Source organism: Ovis canadensis, chromosome 10 (genome assembly GCF_042477335.2).
Source record: "Ovis canadensis isolate MfBH-ARS-UI-01 breed Bighorn chromosome 10, ARS-UI_OviCan_v2, whole genome shotgun sequence".
NCBI lineage: Eukaryota > Metazoa > Chordata > Mammalia > Artiodactyla > Bovidae > Ovis > Ovis canadensis.
The window spans coordinates 41793255-41809388 of NC_091254.1; the positions used below are offsets into that span (position 1 = coordinate 41793255).

The following is a 16134-nucleotide window of genomic DNA, read 5'->3' on the forward strand; positions in this document are numbered from 1 at the left end:
CCAGCTTTCTTCACAGTCCAACTCTCACATCCATACATGACCACTGGAAAAACCATAGCCTTGACTAGACAGAACTTTGTTGGCAAAGTAATGTCTCTGCTTCTTAATATGCTATCTAGGTTGGTCATAACTTTCCTTCCAAGAGTAAGCATCTTTTAATTTCATGGCTGCAATCACCATCTGCAGTGATTTTTGAGCCCCCAAAATAAAGTCTGACACTGTTTCCACTGTTTCCCCATCTATTTCCCATGAAGTGATGGGACTGGATGCCATGATCTTCATTTTCTGAATGTTGAGCTCCAAACCAACTTTTTCACTCTCCTCTTTCACTTTCATCAAGAGGCTTTTTAGTTCCTCTTCACTTTCTGCCATAAGGGTGGTGTCATCTGCATATCTGAGGTTATTGATATTTCTCCTGGCAATCTTGATTCCAGCTTGTGCTTCTTCCAGCCCAGCGCTTCTCATGATGTACTCTGCATAGGAGTTAAATAAGCAGGGTGACAATATACAACCTTGACGTACTCCTTTTCCTATTTGGAACCAGTCTGTTGTTCCCTGTCCATTTCTAAATGTTGCTTCCTGATCTGCATACAGGTTTCTCAAGAGGCAGGTCAGGTGGTCTAGTATTCCCATCTCTTTCAGAATTTTCCACAGTTTATTGTGATCCACACAGTCAAAGGCTTTGGCATAGTCAATAAAGCAGAAATAGATGTTTTCCTGGAACTCTCATCCCTTTCCCATGGTCCAGCAGATGTTGGCAATTTGATCTCTGGTTCCTCTGCCTTTTCTAAAACCAGCTTGAACATCTGGAAGTTCACAGTTCACATATTGCTGAAGCCTGGCTTGGAGAATTTTGAGCATTACTACTACCGTGTGTGATGAGTGCAATTGCGCGGTAGTTTGAGCATTCTTTGGCATTGCCTTTCTTTGTCATTGGAATGAAAACTGACCTTTTCCAGTCCTTTGGCCACTGCTGAGTTTTCCAAATTTGCTGGCATATTGAGTGCAGCACTTTCACAGCATCATCTTTTAGGATTTGAAATAGCTCAACTGGAATTCCATCACCTCCACTAGCTTTGTTCGTAGTGATGCTTTCTAAGGCCCACTTGATTTCGCATTCCAGGATGTCTGGCTCTAGCTGAGTGATCACACCATCAGGATTAAGTTGGTCATGAAGATCTTTCTTGTACAGTTCTCTGTATATTCTTGCCACCTCTTCTTAATATCTTCTGCTTCTGTTAGGAATCAGCGAACTAAAATGGACTGGAATGGGTGAATTTAACTCAGATGACCATTATATCTACTACTGTGGGCAAGAATCCCTTAGAAGAAATGGCGTAGCCATCATGGTCAACAAAAGAGTCCAAAATGCAGTACTTGGATGCAATCTCAAAAATGACAGAATGATCTCTGTTCGTTTCCAAGGCAAACCATTCAATATCACAGTAATCTAAGTCTATGCCCCAACCAGTAATGCTGAAGAAGCTGAAGTTGAATGGTTCTATGAAGACTTACAAGACCTTTTAGAACTAACACCCAAAAACATGTCCTTTTCATTATAGGGGACTGGAATGCAAAAGTAGGAAGTCAAGAAATACCTGGAGTAACAGGCAAATTTGGCCTTGGAGTACGGAATGAAGCAGGGCAAATGCTAATAGAGTTTTGCCAAGAGAACGCACTGGTCATAGCAAACAGCCTCTTCCAACAACACAAGAGAAGACTCTACACATGGACATCAACAAATGGTCAACACCGAAATCAGACTGATTGTATTCTTTGCAGCCAAAGATGGTCAGCAAAAACAAGTCCAGGACTTGACTGTGGCTCAGATCATGAACTCCTTATTGCCAAATTCAGACTTAAATTTAAGAAAGTAGGGAAAACCACTAGACCATTCAGGTATGACCTAAATCAAATTCAGATGCTTAGGAAGCATAAATAAGGCGGCTTAGAAAGTTTGAGTTATGGCAAAGGCAATAAACATGGTAGTAAGGAATGTTATATTGAACAAATACAAAATAAGAATCCACAACAGCATGAATCTGAAAAAAAATATTAACCATACTTTCGAGAAAAAATAATTCTCATAGGAAAAATTCATCTAAACTTAATTTTCTCTCAAATATTTGCCTTATAACTTTAATTTCACTGCATTTATAATGCACAGTATTTCTCCCAGTTGCTAACTTCTATTTACTAATTCATTCAATCAATATTTATTAAGTCACTTACATGAGCTAGACATAGAGTATGCTAAATTCCTGGATTTAAGAAATATGAGAATGATATTCCTACCTCAACCAATCCATAGTTTAATGTGGTAGACAGAGAAGTAGAGAAAAAAATAAAAATAAAAATCCACTTTAAGTACAATACCAAGATAAAATAAAATAAAAGATGTTCTATAAGAAAGGCAGCCTAAGAGGTTAAGAGAGGGATTTCCTGGAATAAAATGATTGAGATTAGAGCTGAGTCTTGAAGGATTAGACTTTCCTGGTAGCTCAGTTGGTAAAGAATCTGCCTGCAATGCAAGAGACCTGGGTTGGATTCCTGGGTCCAGAAGATCCCTTGGAGAAGGAAATGGCAACCCACTCCAGTATTCTTGCCTAGAGAATTCCATGGACAGAGGAGTCCATGGGATTGCAAGAGTCAGACATGACTTAGAGACTAAACCACCACTTCCCTGTCTTGGTCTTTGGTCTAGTCTCTGGGCCAGGGTCCATCAGCCAGGACAAATGTTAACTGAGCATGTTTGCAGGACTTTCGCCTGGGTCCTTGCTGAGTCAGCACCCTCTCCCTCACAAGGATGAGTCAGCACTCATAATGTGACCTTCTCCACCCAGTTAGAGCTCATCCAGTGGCTCACAAAGGACGGCATTGCTCAGATGCCTCAGGGTCCTCAGACAGTAATCTCAATGTTAACTTTGCCTTTTGATGTAGGAAAGGCTTATTCAGTCAACTTTGCTTTGCACACATCTCCACCCCACTCAATCGCCCAACATCTCTTTTATTCAGCAAGTCAAGAAATCCTCTCTTCCTCTCAATTTCTGAATTTAGCTCCTTATTGTGAACCGTATTGGAACTTTTAATTCTGGTATTTCAGTCTTGAGATAAGACTGGTAGCCCTGCCTTCAGTTGGTTTTTATATTACTGGAATAATCTTTTCTTTTCTCCCCTGTGTAGGTTCTCCTACCTCCTTTCCTTCATCAGATTCTTAGAGTGTTAATGATCCCTTAGGTCCTACTCCAGCCCCTTCCATGGAAAACTGGATGCATGAGGTCATTGATCATGTGGTCACCATCATAAAGCAGGGCAGCAAAGGTCCCTAATTTCACCCCAAATTACTAGGCAGCTTTTTCTTTAAGTCCTACTTTGACCACTAACCATGCTGAAAGACAGTTTCTTTTAGAGACTAATTTCCCTGGATTATTTATTTTCCAGCAGGATAAGATTTAATATTACTTAAATCACTGTAGATGGTGATTGCAGCCATGAAATTTAAAGGCGCTTACTCTTTGGAAGAAAAGTTATGACCAACCTAGATAGCATATTCAAAAGCAGAGACATTACTCTGCCGACTAAGGTCCGTTTAGTCAAGGCTTTGGTTTTTCCAGTAGTCATGTATGGATGTGAGATTTGGACTGTGAAGAAGGCTGAGCGCCCAAGAATTGATGTGTTTGAACTGTGGTGTTGGAGAAGACTCTTTGAGAGTCCCTTGGACTGCAAGGAGATCCAACCAGTCCATTCTGAAGATCAACCCTGGGATTTCTTTGAAGGGAATGATGCTAAAGCTGAAACTCCAATACTTTGGCCACCTCATGTGAAGAGTGGACTCATTGGAAAAGACTCTGATGCTGGGAGGGATTGGGGGCAGGAGGAGAAGGGGACGACAGAGGATGAGATGGTTGGATGGTATCACTGACTCGATGGACATGAGTCTGAGTGAACTCCGGGAGTTGGTGATGGACAGGGAGGCCTGGCGTGCTGCAATTCATGGGGTCGCGGAGAGTCGGACATGACTGAGCAACTGAATTGAACTGAACTGAACTGAGTTGCCAAATCTTAAAATGATAGCCTGAAGGGCAAATTTAACCAGCAGATAGATTTTATTTGGTATTCACAGTATTTTTAAACATTTTGAGTAAGTTACTCACATATATAATAACTTAGATTTCACATTTAAAAAATATTTGAATATCAAGCTTCGTTTTAAAAATTAGTGGATTTAGCATAATTCAGTGCACACTTCAATTGGGCTCAGTTATTTTGGGAGGAATAGCTGCCCTTGAAATACAGACTCATGTTTCCATCTCACTTTAGCTCTTACCCGGTGAACTGCACTCAGAGACTGCATGCACTCTCTTTTCCATTTCTGGACTAGTTTAACTCCCTCACTGTACAGGAAAAAACAAACAAACAAAACAAAAAAATGAGACCCACAGAGACCTCAAGATTTTCCTGGGCTTAGAGTCGATGATACAAACAGAACCATGGGTCTCCTCACTCCACTTCATGGTGCTGCTTTTCTCTTATTTATAGCTACCTGCTCACTGTGATAAACTGCTTCAGGCTAGTGTTTGAGCAAAGATGGCAGAAGGACTGAACATCAAACTCCAAGAAAAGGGTAGTCATGGATCAAGACTTTAGCACTTGGATTTTAAAGAGGTTTGAGTATTTTGAATTTTTTTCCCCTCATTCAATAATGCTTTTCTGTAACACATTAAAGCAGGTGTCTATGGAGATCACAGGCAAATGTTTTTCTGGTCCTTGTACATCTTTGTCCCATGAGAAGATGTGTGATTCCTTCTCACAACGGCTTCTAGTTAACTTGATGGGAGAGTCCAGTTGAAATATTATGTCAGTGTCACTGATGATTTTATAACAGAGATACGGTAGATTTTCATTTTATCCTTGGGCTTGGTGGGTCCAAGCTAACAAACATTATTGTTGTACTCATAATCATAAATGTGAGTTTTGTTCCAATAAACCATCCTGTCAATTCGTATGGAGTAGACCCTTTTCTAAGTAATGAGATGGAGCCCTCCTTCACACCAGCCAGGACCAGTAAGTAGCAGAATTCGAAAAGATAAGCTTCCCCTCTTATCTCAATATATAGATGTATTATTATTAGTTATCCTTGTTCCGCAGGAAGCTGATTAACAGAAAATAGCTCCTCTATATTTTTAATGAATGACAGGCCCATTCCAACAAAAGCATGAAAACTTCAGATTGACTAGAGCCTTTTTTTTTTTTTTTTAAATAACTTTTCCTTCTCCCTAGAGAGATGTCCGGGACTCACAATGAGGTGCTTTGTGAGCTTCCAGCCAAGGTTGATTTGGCACCTCCATCACAGAGAGCTTGTGTAGACTGTGACAGGCTTTCAAGGAAGCCACTTCCCACATGTGCTCCTTTGGTTCTCTCATTGGTGCTTGGGAACAGGAGGCTGGCTCCTCCCGGTGAGCTGGGTGCTATGACAGATTAGACTTTCATGCAAGAAAATCAGTCCTGCACAGTTGATGTACTGCTTTAAATTTAAAGACCCCTTGGGACCTGAAACTGTAAGGTAAGCAGAGCTCAGCCACAATTCTTGAACTTTCAAACTGTGAATGTAATTTGAGGACATTTCTTAAAACTCTTTTTTGTTTAATGTGAAACTTTAACATGCTGCCTGCTCGGGCTGCCTTTAAGAATAACAGCTCACTGTCAAACATGCACATACAGCTCTGATTTTAAAAGACAAAAAAAAAACCCACAAACCCACTGCTTTAAAAAAATTCTGCCAAAATGAAATAGTCACATTGATATGTTATACTTTTAAACTTGTGTGAACGTTCCCAGGATAGGCCAGGTTTTCTCGCTGCTCTCAGTGTAATCAGTATCCTTTAAAACGGGATCAAATTATCTTTGCCACTTGAAAATGGGGCTGTATGCAGGACTAGTGCTGTAGAGAGAAAATCCCAGTGGAACTGTAACCGAATGTCAGTCCAGGCCTGCGGGTCTGTATCTTAAGTGTCACTGGGTGCCTGTTTAATTTAAGCATGGGAGAAGAATTAGTGAAACCCTGCTGTTACAGTGGTGTTGGCACTGCTCTGCAAGAGGTGGAAACTGCTGGGATCAGGTGTTGCTGTGTGCAGGCCAGTTCCTTGTGACTGTGGCAAATGAAGTTGGGAGGCTAGAAGTTACTCTAATGCAGACTAAGAGTCAGAGGCTTGTCAGACAAAAGGTGCTGCTGAACAAGTTCGACAGTATGCATGTAAAGCAGTTACTTGTCTAATGCTGTTAACAAAAATCCCAATCTTTCTGTAGAAATTTATAGGTGCTTTTAATGTTTTCATTCGAGTTCAGACTCCGAGAGTGGAATACTGGATGCTTTCAGGTATCCAAATGACCTAAGGGAGCATCACTGTAAAATCTCTCTCTGTTGGAGGGGAAGAGAAGATGCTGAATCTTCGGTCTGTGCTCTGCAGGCCATAAAGGAGAAGACCTATACCTATATTCATGCTACTTCTTTTCTCTTAAATCTTTGCTGAGGTGCCTCTTCTCTCCTAGTTTGCCTTTGGCACTTCCATGAAGACTAAGTTAATTGTCAGTATCTTAAACTTGCCCTGAGATTTCCAAACCTCTTTTTGGGCCTTTTTCATGGACAGCACCAACCTGCATCCACACAGATCAATTAGATTCTTGCTCATTATTGTCTTTCTCCCATGACTTGTGGTCTGTGTTGTTATACTGCCTCCAGGGCACATTCTTGGGATACAAGTTGCTTTCAGTTTTCAGGCTGAGAAGGTGAACCCCAGAGGGGCAAGGGCACCCTGCCTAAAGTCTGAAGTGGCAGTACAGGTGGGACCTGACCTGGATGCCGTCTGCCTTCCAGTTTTTCTCCCTTCCAGGATTAAGATGCCTAACCTGGCCCCAGGTATTTCCATGAGCCTACCCTTTGAACCACATTACTGATAAGCTGCACACTGTTTAAGCAAAGTACTTACTTACTCTAAGGATTAGAATGTCTAAGCTACCTTTGCCCTGAAGAGAAGAAAATTCCCTCACCAGGCACACAATAAAGAATGTGGGAGAACGGAGGATGGCTCTCTGAGGATTTTTCTCCTTCTCTCATTGCCCTGTTTCTTGCTAGTTTGGGCACAATTTAAAAAAAAAAAAAAACGGCTCAAGAGAAAAGGTGAGGTTCCTTAGGAAATGAGGCTGGGGCTGTTTACTTTGTACAGCTAGGATACCCAGGATGCAAGGCTCACAAGGATAAGCAGTGGGCTTAGATTAGCATTCCAGTGCACCACCGCCTTGTGGGAAGAGTTATTTTTAACCTGACAATATTTCTGCACATCTGCAATCCAAATACCCTGTACGTGAGAATAAATATTTAGGCAATGTGTTAGCTTTGTTAACTAGACACTATATCACAGCCATTCTTAGGAATTCCTTTTCTTATTTTAGTAAAATTAAAAGCAGGAGGGGGAAAAAAAAGAGTTGTGGGAGGAACAAAGGTGAAATATATTGTCTATGTCAGTTCAGGAAAAACTGCCTAATAAGGGATCATAATTTTTTTTTTCAAGATTTCTCTCTTTATCTAAGGATGACATCTCCTCTATTGATCCACTGAAGCTCTTGTGTTTTTCATCTTTGAAAATCTTGATTCTTTTCCGCATAGCTGCATTCAGACTCTGATTTCTCAGCATTGCAATGTTTGGGGGAAGTTCCCAAAAGGTAGACAAAAGCACTAGAATATAAGACTAAAAATAAGAATTCGCTGTCACTGTAAACAACCAAACCCTGCTGAAATCACCACCATTACAGAATTCATATTTAAAGAAGCTCATTTGCCTCTAGAGCTAATAGTTTCCTTTTGTTATTTTTTTCACTTTTTATTGAATGAATGGAAGGCTGAAGGAACAACTGAATTTATCTTCTACAATTTCACATCCCATGTGACGAACATTCCTTCAATCATGCTACAAGTTTTTACTGAGATTACCCAGCATGCAAACCTAGGTAAACAAAAACCCTGAGAGATATGGTTAGACCATTTATTTTTTAAAAGCCCTAGGAAAGCGAGGACTATGACTTAAAAGTTAATAACCTGACTGTATCCTTTCACAGACAAGATGGAAGATAATTTAAATATTGTATCTATGTAATTTTGTATATTAGGCAAAATAATAGAAAGCGCAACCTATCACCTAGGTACCGGTAGCAGCATGACAGGGCTCAGGGAGATGTGGCTGGCAATTTCCAGAAGCTTTTGGTGACTCCTATACACCTGCCCTCTCAGACAGTCGTAAATGTAGACCAGGAGGTAAGAACAGGGTCAAGCAGCAATCATGGCCCTGGGAACCACACTGGTTTTTAAAATCACAGTAGTAACAGTAAGATGGGTCAAGGGAAAAATAGCATCGGGATACCTATAGGGTGAGAGAATATTAAATATATGTCATATTTTTGATGTGATTCTGTAGAGATGCCAGATGGTGGAGAAGTTGAGCAGTTTCCTTGAGCAAATGCTTGGAATAAAGTGCCTGGATGTCATCCTAGCCACATTTGCCAGCACTTATTTTAAGAAGGAGGTTACTCCCCGTTGCTGTCTTTAGACAGTTTCAAGAGGAACTTAGACATATTGCTTAATTTTCACAAACTGGCAAGATTCAAAAATGGTTTATTAAAGGAGTGGTTTGTGGAACAACTAAAAGAGATACTAGAATCTCTTGTGGATCCCTAGAATTAGAATAGATTTACTGAAAAAAAAAATCACCTTGATGGTCACATTTCTTTTCTCTAATGTATTATTAGCTTGGTAGGCAGCATGTAAAAGCGGATAGCCAAAGGTAATTTGATCTAAAGCGAAATGGTCAACACAATAAATTAATTGAAAATGAAGATCTTCCATCATTATATGTTTCATTATGGGTGATAAAACATAGGACAGCTTTATAAAGCTGTTAAACATTATTTAACTTTTCAGAACTTTTTATTTATATCACTATGTATATCCTTTATCTTCAAACAATTACTCTGTCTTTATTGTAAAAAGTTTGAACAATTAAGGAATTGCTCAAGAAAAGCTAAGTATCAAGCAAAAGGAGCTAATTATTTGAAGCTAATAAACTAATTAAACAATAGACCATCACTGTGATTCATGTATTATTTTAGAGTTTTTAAGCAAGTACATGCTCATTATAGGAAAATTATAAATACAAACCAGAAAAAAATTGTTTAACATAATGATATTCAAATAGGGCTAACCAATGAGTTCACATTAGAGTATGATAGCCTTTACTATGTGTTTCCAATGACTAACATATGATATTTTACTTACCATATGGCATTTGAAACCTAGTGTATTTTAAAAAAAATAATCCATCTGTTGATAGACATTTACATTCTAATTAATTGCTGAATAGTCAGATTGTTTCATTCTGCATTATAAGTAAGGCTTAATAGGAATAACTAACTGGAAATGAGCTAGAAATTTAAGAAATTAAACTATTGAGAAAAGGCAAAATATGAACAAAAATATATAAGGTGCAAAATGGGTCACAATTCTGTCCAGAGTATTCAAAAAAATGACCAACTTTGAAAAAACGTCGATTGGCATTATTCTGTTTTAACTATAACTACATCATTGTTTTGACAAAACTGTCTTCTTGACCAAATTGTTTTTTGTCAAATTGCTTTTAGCTAAATTAAATCTGGCCAAATTAGTGGGAAGCATTGTTCAAGGAAATGCAATAGACAAAATACTACTTACCACATGAACTTCAGTGGGGCATTGTGCAATTCTTTCATGATGTTATTGGAGACAAGATTAAGAAATATGAGCTGAGCTAATGCAATTAGAAGATTAATAACTAGTTGAATGAACATACTTAGAGATACTTCTTAGCAACTGGGGATAGGGGGAGCTGATTGGTGTTGGCTTATAAAAAAAACTCTGTTATTGGTCTTACCCTAATATTTTCACTTTAGATAAGTGTATGTTTAACAAATTTCTTAATATATTATTGCTTTGACATCATCAAATCCAAACAGATCTTAACATGTTGGAATAATGATCTGAATCTTCCTAGACCTTTACAACAATGATAAATATAAGATTCTTCACTTGGTTTGTAAGTGTAAATGTACAAATACCAGTTGGAAGAACTTGTACTTGTGAAATAAAACTTTGTAATTTTGGTTGATAGTAATAAATTCTATACAGTGTAGGCGAGGCAACTTGGCCTTTGGTGACACTGTTAGAAACATAATGGAGGAGTATGCATGGGACATGCTATATTCAGAGACTTGCGCTAACTATAGTGCAAGCCTTTAGTTACAGCCCAATCTGTGTGACTTCCATTGCTTGTGAGTATACATTCCATCCTTGAACTACCCTTGAATCCTACAGTCCAAATTATTGGTCAATTCATATGATGCCTTTAAGACTTCCTATTCCGGAGGATCTTTTCATTTCAATGTTACTGAGGCATCTGTGGGTGAATATAGAGAGGAGGGTAGTAGTTAGCCCAGAAGGGAAGGGGAAATCTTTAAGTCTCTAGAAGATTAAGAATAATTGATTAAATTTTGTAACAACATATGGTTGGACAGGCAGGACCCTGTAGGACAGGGTCAGGTAAGAAAATAGTCTTCACATTGTGTCAGCAACCAGGGGAAAGATTTCAGATGCAGTGGAACAAGCTATGGAAGTCTCAAAGGACAAGGACCATCTGAGATCCAGGAGACGGTGTGGAACACACCAGCCGAGCCAATGCATTAGAGGCTGGAAAATGCGTGAATTCACTCTGAAATGACAGAAGATTCAGGAGAAGAGGGAAACCACTGATGAGCTGACCTCCTTTCCCTGTGCCACTGCTAGGACTGTGTTTACACGGTAGAGACTTCTGCGCTCCTTTCCATTTGTTTCTACAAGGGTTACTTTTCTGTGTCTGTGCTCCTGTTTACCCATCTGCATCTGTTGATTATTGGCTCAAGGCTGAGTCTTTATCCCAGGTCTGCAAGTGATTCTCAGAAATCTATGATTTCCATTGCTGTTAATCTAGAGTCACTGGAAAGAAGTCAGTACAGAGTGTGACTTATAGCATGGCCTAAGATTTAGAGCTAGGCCCAGCAACATGCCAGCTTTGGGAAAGGCATGTAAGGGTTATCAGTCTGTCTCCTCACAGGGAAAAATAGAGATCATAATAGTATTAACCTGGTAGGGCTGTCAGGTGAATGAAATAAAATCACACCTGGAAAGCCACCTAGCATGGCGACTGGAACATTCAATAAAGTTTTAAATTCCTATTGTTGCTGCTTTTAATTAGCCTCCATTCCAACCCTGTATATACCCTGGGAAAGAGAATTTACTTCTAGTAGCTGAAACTGGTCCGAGAATATTCCCTATATGCTGTGTAAACTGAATAGATGATGTATCCCATATACATGATTTACCACTTCTCAAATACATGTACATGTAGGTTCTTTTGTGGTTAGTAAGCACTAAAAACTGTATAATAATGTTATGTAGCACTGTGTGAAATTCTTCAACAATATGAGCAAACATTATATAGTACTTAGTTTGACAGATACCGCAAACACTTTAAATATATTGTTACCTGATTTACTCTTCAGAGCCCCCTATGATGTAGAAACCTGAATTATTTCTAGTTTTCACATGCTGACACTGAGGTAGAGCAGTGCAGAGGTGGAACTGGCATTCAAAACCAAGCAACTAGATACAAAGTGTCTCAGCTTGTAACCACTGTGTTCAATTAACATTGCCAAGGAGTCTTCTCTCTAGCTTGTAATTCCTAGACTAAAATGGCATCTAAGATTTGTCCATAACGCTACCCATAAATGCTATGATTCTGTATAGTGAGTCCTGAACCATATATCTGTAACGTTTAAATAGCATGCATTCAGAGAATTGTTGGCCATTTCTTCTGAGATCCATGGAGGTGGTGTATAAATTTTCTGCTGTTTAGATATTAAGAAGCTGTGGCATGCCATTCCCAGAAATTCTGCCAAAAGTCCTGGGGTCAAAGGGATGTGTAGACTTTACTAAAAGGCCAAGTCTCATTTTAGCAGCAGCTTCTCTTCCTTCAGGGGCAAGTCAGGTTATTTTATGTCTTGGTTTATCCCAGGCCCCTGTGGTCAGGGGCAGAGTATACTGACACATTGAATCCAGTGGCCTGCACTGAACCAGCCAAGTGACATTGACTTATGACCTCCCCCCTTGGGACCTTCATGAAGCATAAGTTATGACACATAAGAGAACCCTGGAGAGAGTCAAGGCTTGGCATTCATTTCATTTTTAGCTTAATGGTTCCCTCTTCTCTCATTTCAGATCAGTCCTTTCTCAATGGCTGCTTCTGAAAGCCAGCCAGCCTCTAGTTCAACAACATTACTTAGCCTCATTATTGGGAGAAACATGGGAAAGCCAAAATAAACAAGCACTTTCCCTTGCAAGAGAAAAAATAGCCTAGGTAGTAATTACTCCATATTCTGAAATGATCCTATTAGGCATTGTCTTTCCATTAAAATTCAGCAGTACAGTGGAACTGGGAGAAGGAAGCTGGTGGAAAAAGCATCGTTTCCCTTGAGCTGCTGGTCAAAAGGAATAATTTGAATGTTCTTATTACTTACTTAGAGGTACAAAAGTAACCATTACTTCTTGACCATGATAAAATCAAGCAGTATCCATGGATTGTTTTCTTATTTTTTGTCCTTAACTTGATATCCTCCTTCATGTTTTATAGCATTAGATTAAGAGTTCTTAATGTTTTTTTTCTATCTTTTGTGGGGGTGGGCATGGGGAATCATATATACCTTGAGAATCTGAAAAATGCCACAGGGGTGCTTTCTTGAAGATTATCATGAATTGCATAAGATGTCAAAGGGTTCAGGTGTTCCTCCTATTCTGATTTTTATGTACAATGAGTCACAGGTTAAAACATGATCAAGAATTACCTTGAATAGGAAGCAGGGACTTGCCTTCAAGGAACCTGAGTTATGTTGTTGGATGCTTCACTGATTGGTGCCTGACCTTGAAAGGGTGGCCTAGTAACAGGGACTCCATCTCTCTGGCCTTCTGTTCTGTCATCATTGTGACATTTACAACATAGTCTATAAACAGTTTCTCTCACACTGTCTCATTGTATCCTTTTGGTTGAGAGGAGTAAAGTTTTTAAATTTGATAACTGAAATTCAAAATAAGCAACTTATTTCCTCCAGGTGAGAAAGAGTATTAGTAGGTCCATCACGTGCAGCAAGCTGTGAATGCCTCAAACTTTTAACCGAATTCAAAGTCACTGTAGCTCTGTGCTTCCTCAGAGAAGAAAACCTCAGAAGAAATGTACTATTTATGTTGAACCCCAAATGTTGATTTGTTCTCTCTCACTATGATACCAAAGACTCAATGACTGTGAAAACCAATTGAATAATGTGTGTGATGAGTGACAATGGACCACAGGAATACATGGAATCAAGAAAATATGTAGATGCAGGAATACATAGAATCGAGAAAGCCTGCATGGATAGTTTCATGTGGTGAAAAAGGTACCAAGTGGAATAGAATGTGATGTTGAAAAATTAGTGCCTCTTCAGCACGCCTACATTTTCCCCTCCCAGGTCCTGAGTTCTAATTGGAAAGGACATGTAATTGCTAGGGTTAAATAAATGTTTCATCTCTGGAGGGGTGAGGACAGAACAGAAACCAGTCCCCACTGGCGTCTGTGCAGCCTAATTCTCATTCCTCCTGCAGAGGCTGCACGTGGGCACTTCCCTTCCTGTTAACAGGTTGTCAGGCCCTCTTCAGAGCGGTGAGGTCAGACTTCATCACTGCTCAGACTGGAGGAGGAACAGGTGCTGTAGAGGCAGGTTTAGGCAAGCAAACTGTTCTCCTTATTCAAGGGAGTTTGGAAACCATGGGCCTCTCATTTCCCTGTTAGAGAAGCTTTAAACTGGATCAGATCTGAGAGAGCCCATCTGCCTTCCTCCCCCTCTGCTCTCCTTCCTCCCTCTTCCTTCTCTCTTTCTCCTTCTGAAAATTATAGGCAGGGAAATATATGTGTTAAGGATCTGTTGGACTTCTACTCTACAGTTTGACAGACTACGTCTTCTGGACACCAGGACACAGAGTTTCATCACCTTGTGATGGACACATTTCATTTTACAGATTCAGGAAATGGGTGTTCAACAGGTTAACAGATGGTCCAAAGCCACAGAATTAGTTTGAGGAATAGAAGTGATTCCTAGTGATGCTTTCTCTCAAATCATCAAATTGTCTGCCAGATAATACTACTGCGAAGAGTGACTGAACTGAGGATAGACATGGAAGAGCAGAAACAAATAAAGGCCATCCAAATGAGAACAAACGGAGGTGACTTATTTAGAGTTTACAGTAACAAGGGAGTCAGCCACCACCACATGCACTTCAGGGACTTGAAGGGAGAGGAACATGACACCTGCTATAGTGGAAAAAGGGAAGGTGAGAAAAGGTGTGATCTTTCTGGACACTGCTGACAAAAGCAGGAGGAGGGCTAGCTAGAAGTGCAGCATCCCATATGATTCGTTAGGAGAACATTTCTTTTCTTTTTTTTTTTTTGTGGCTAATTAACTCTTGAGTTGGAAGCAGGGATTAAATAGAATAGGGAATTTGACCATCTCTTGCCAAGTCCTGACTCTGATGAGCTCACTGCTCAGAGGCTGGCCTCGGAACTCAGCTGTTACATTTGGTCTAGCCATTGTCGGCTTGTACATTCAGTCTCTTAGGCAGGATTGATAAGGAATGCAGCCCTTTTCCTGTCCCCCAGAGAAGACATATCAGTGATATCTTTGAGTCTTTCTTCTTCTTTACCCTCTGTGTTCCATCTGTCGCAAGTTCTCTCCTTGAGAAATCTCTCTGACATTTACTCTTTTCCTCCCACCAAGTTCTTGTTGAGAACATCATCTCAGGAACTGCCAAAACTCTGACCTAGCCAGCCTCTTTCTTCCACTCCCCTGACCATTAAGTCTATCCAGCAAATTGGCCACTCTTATGCTGTGCTGTGCTGTGCTGTGCTTAGTCGTGTCCAACTTTGTGACCCTATGGACTGTAGCCCGCTAGGCTCCTCTGTCCATGGGATTCTCCAGGCAAGAATACTGGAGTGGGTTGCCATGCCCTCCTCCAGGGGATCTTCCCAATCCAGGTATCAACTCGGGTTTCCCTCATTGCAGACAGATTCTTTACTGTCTGAGCCACCATTATCCCCAAACCAGGTGTCTCTGTAACACCCAGGCCCAAAGCAGATGAAACACCTAATATGCCTCCATCCTAACCAGTGATGATAAACCTATAAAGTCTTCAGCCTACCTTTTAAAGCCCTTCATGGCCTGGCCTACACTGCCAACCAAGCTTTATATCCCCCGTCCCTTACCACCACTTTCCCAGATCACCAATGCTACGGGTGGTAACCCACACAAAGAAAGGCCCTAGAATAGGCACCTAGTGGGTTATGAATTTGTCCTCAGTTAAGCCTTGTGGTTTCTTTATGTTGTATGGCCACAGCCTATACCCTCACACTTGATGGTCACCACATGGAAATATGTCATAAGGTCAACCTCAATTCATCTTTTAGGTTTTTCTTAGTATTTTATAATCTTGAAAGTATTTTTCATATTTGTCACTTCAAATGATTCTCCTAACAAACTTGGGAGGAGGTTTAATATGATATTTTATAGATGAGAAAATACATGCTTCATAAATTATGTGATTTACCCCAAAGTCAGACAGATAGTAGATGGGAAGAATAAATAAGTCAACAATATTTTCACAGTCTCTATTCTTAGAACCATGTTCTGGATATCCATCCACATGGCCACTTTCTTTTTCTTTTTCTAACCACTTATTTTACATATTTTTTTCTGACTGCTATAGAATACTTGTGTAATATATAAAAGGTTAAAAATGAAAGAAAAAAAAATCACTTATAAACATTCCCATATAGATAACCAATGTTAACATTTTATCTATTTCTCTGTAGTTCTTTTTCTACTATTCCAAAATAATTGATCCCAAACTATATATAATTTGTATTACTCTTTGTAATACAATTACTCTGTTAATTAAAACATGACAAAGATATTTCTCCATGTTTTAAAAATTTA

At 39.7% G+C, this 16134-nt stretch overlaps 1 protein-coding gene across 2 annotated transcripts in view; it reads left to right on the forward strand.

Annotated features, from left to right (window-relative positions):
• The first annotated feature begins 5458 nt into the window (after positions 1-5458).
• Positions 5459-16134, forward strand: part of STARD13 (StAR related lipid transfer domain containing 13) — a 505433-nt gene continuing 494757 nt past the window's right edge. For both annotated transcript variants that reach the window (XM_069601576.1, XM_069601578.1), the window contains exon 1: positions 5459-5563. The gene's annotated coding sequence lies outside the window, so the exon portion shown is untranslated. The remainder of the gene's footprint in view (positions 5564-16134) is intronic.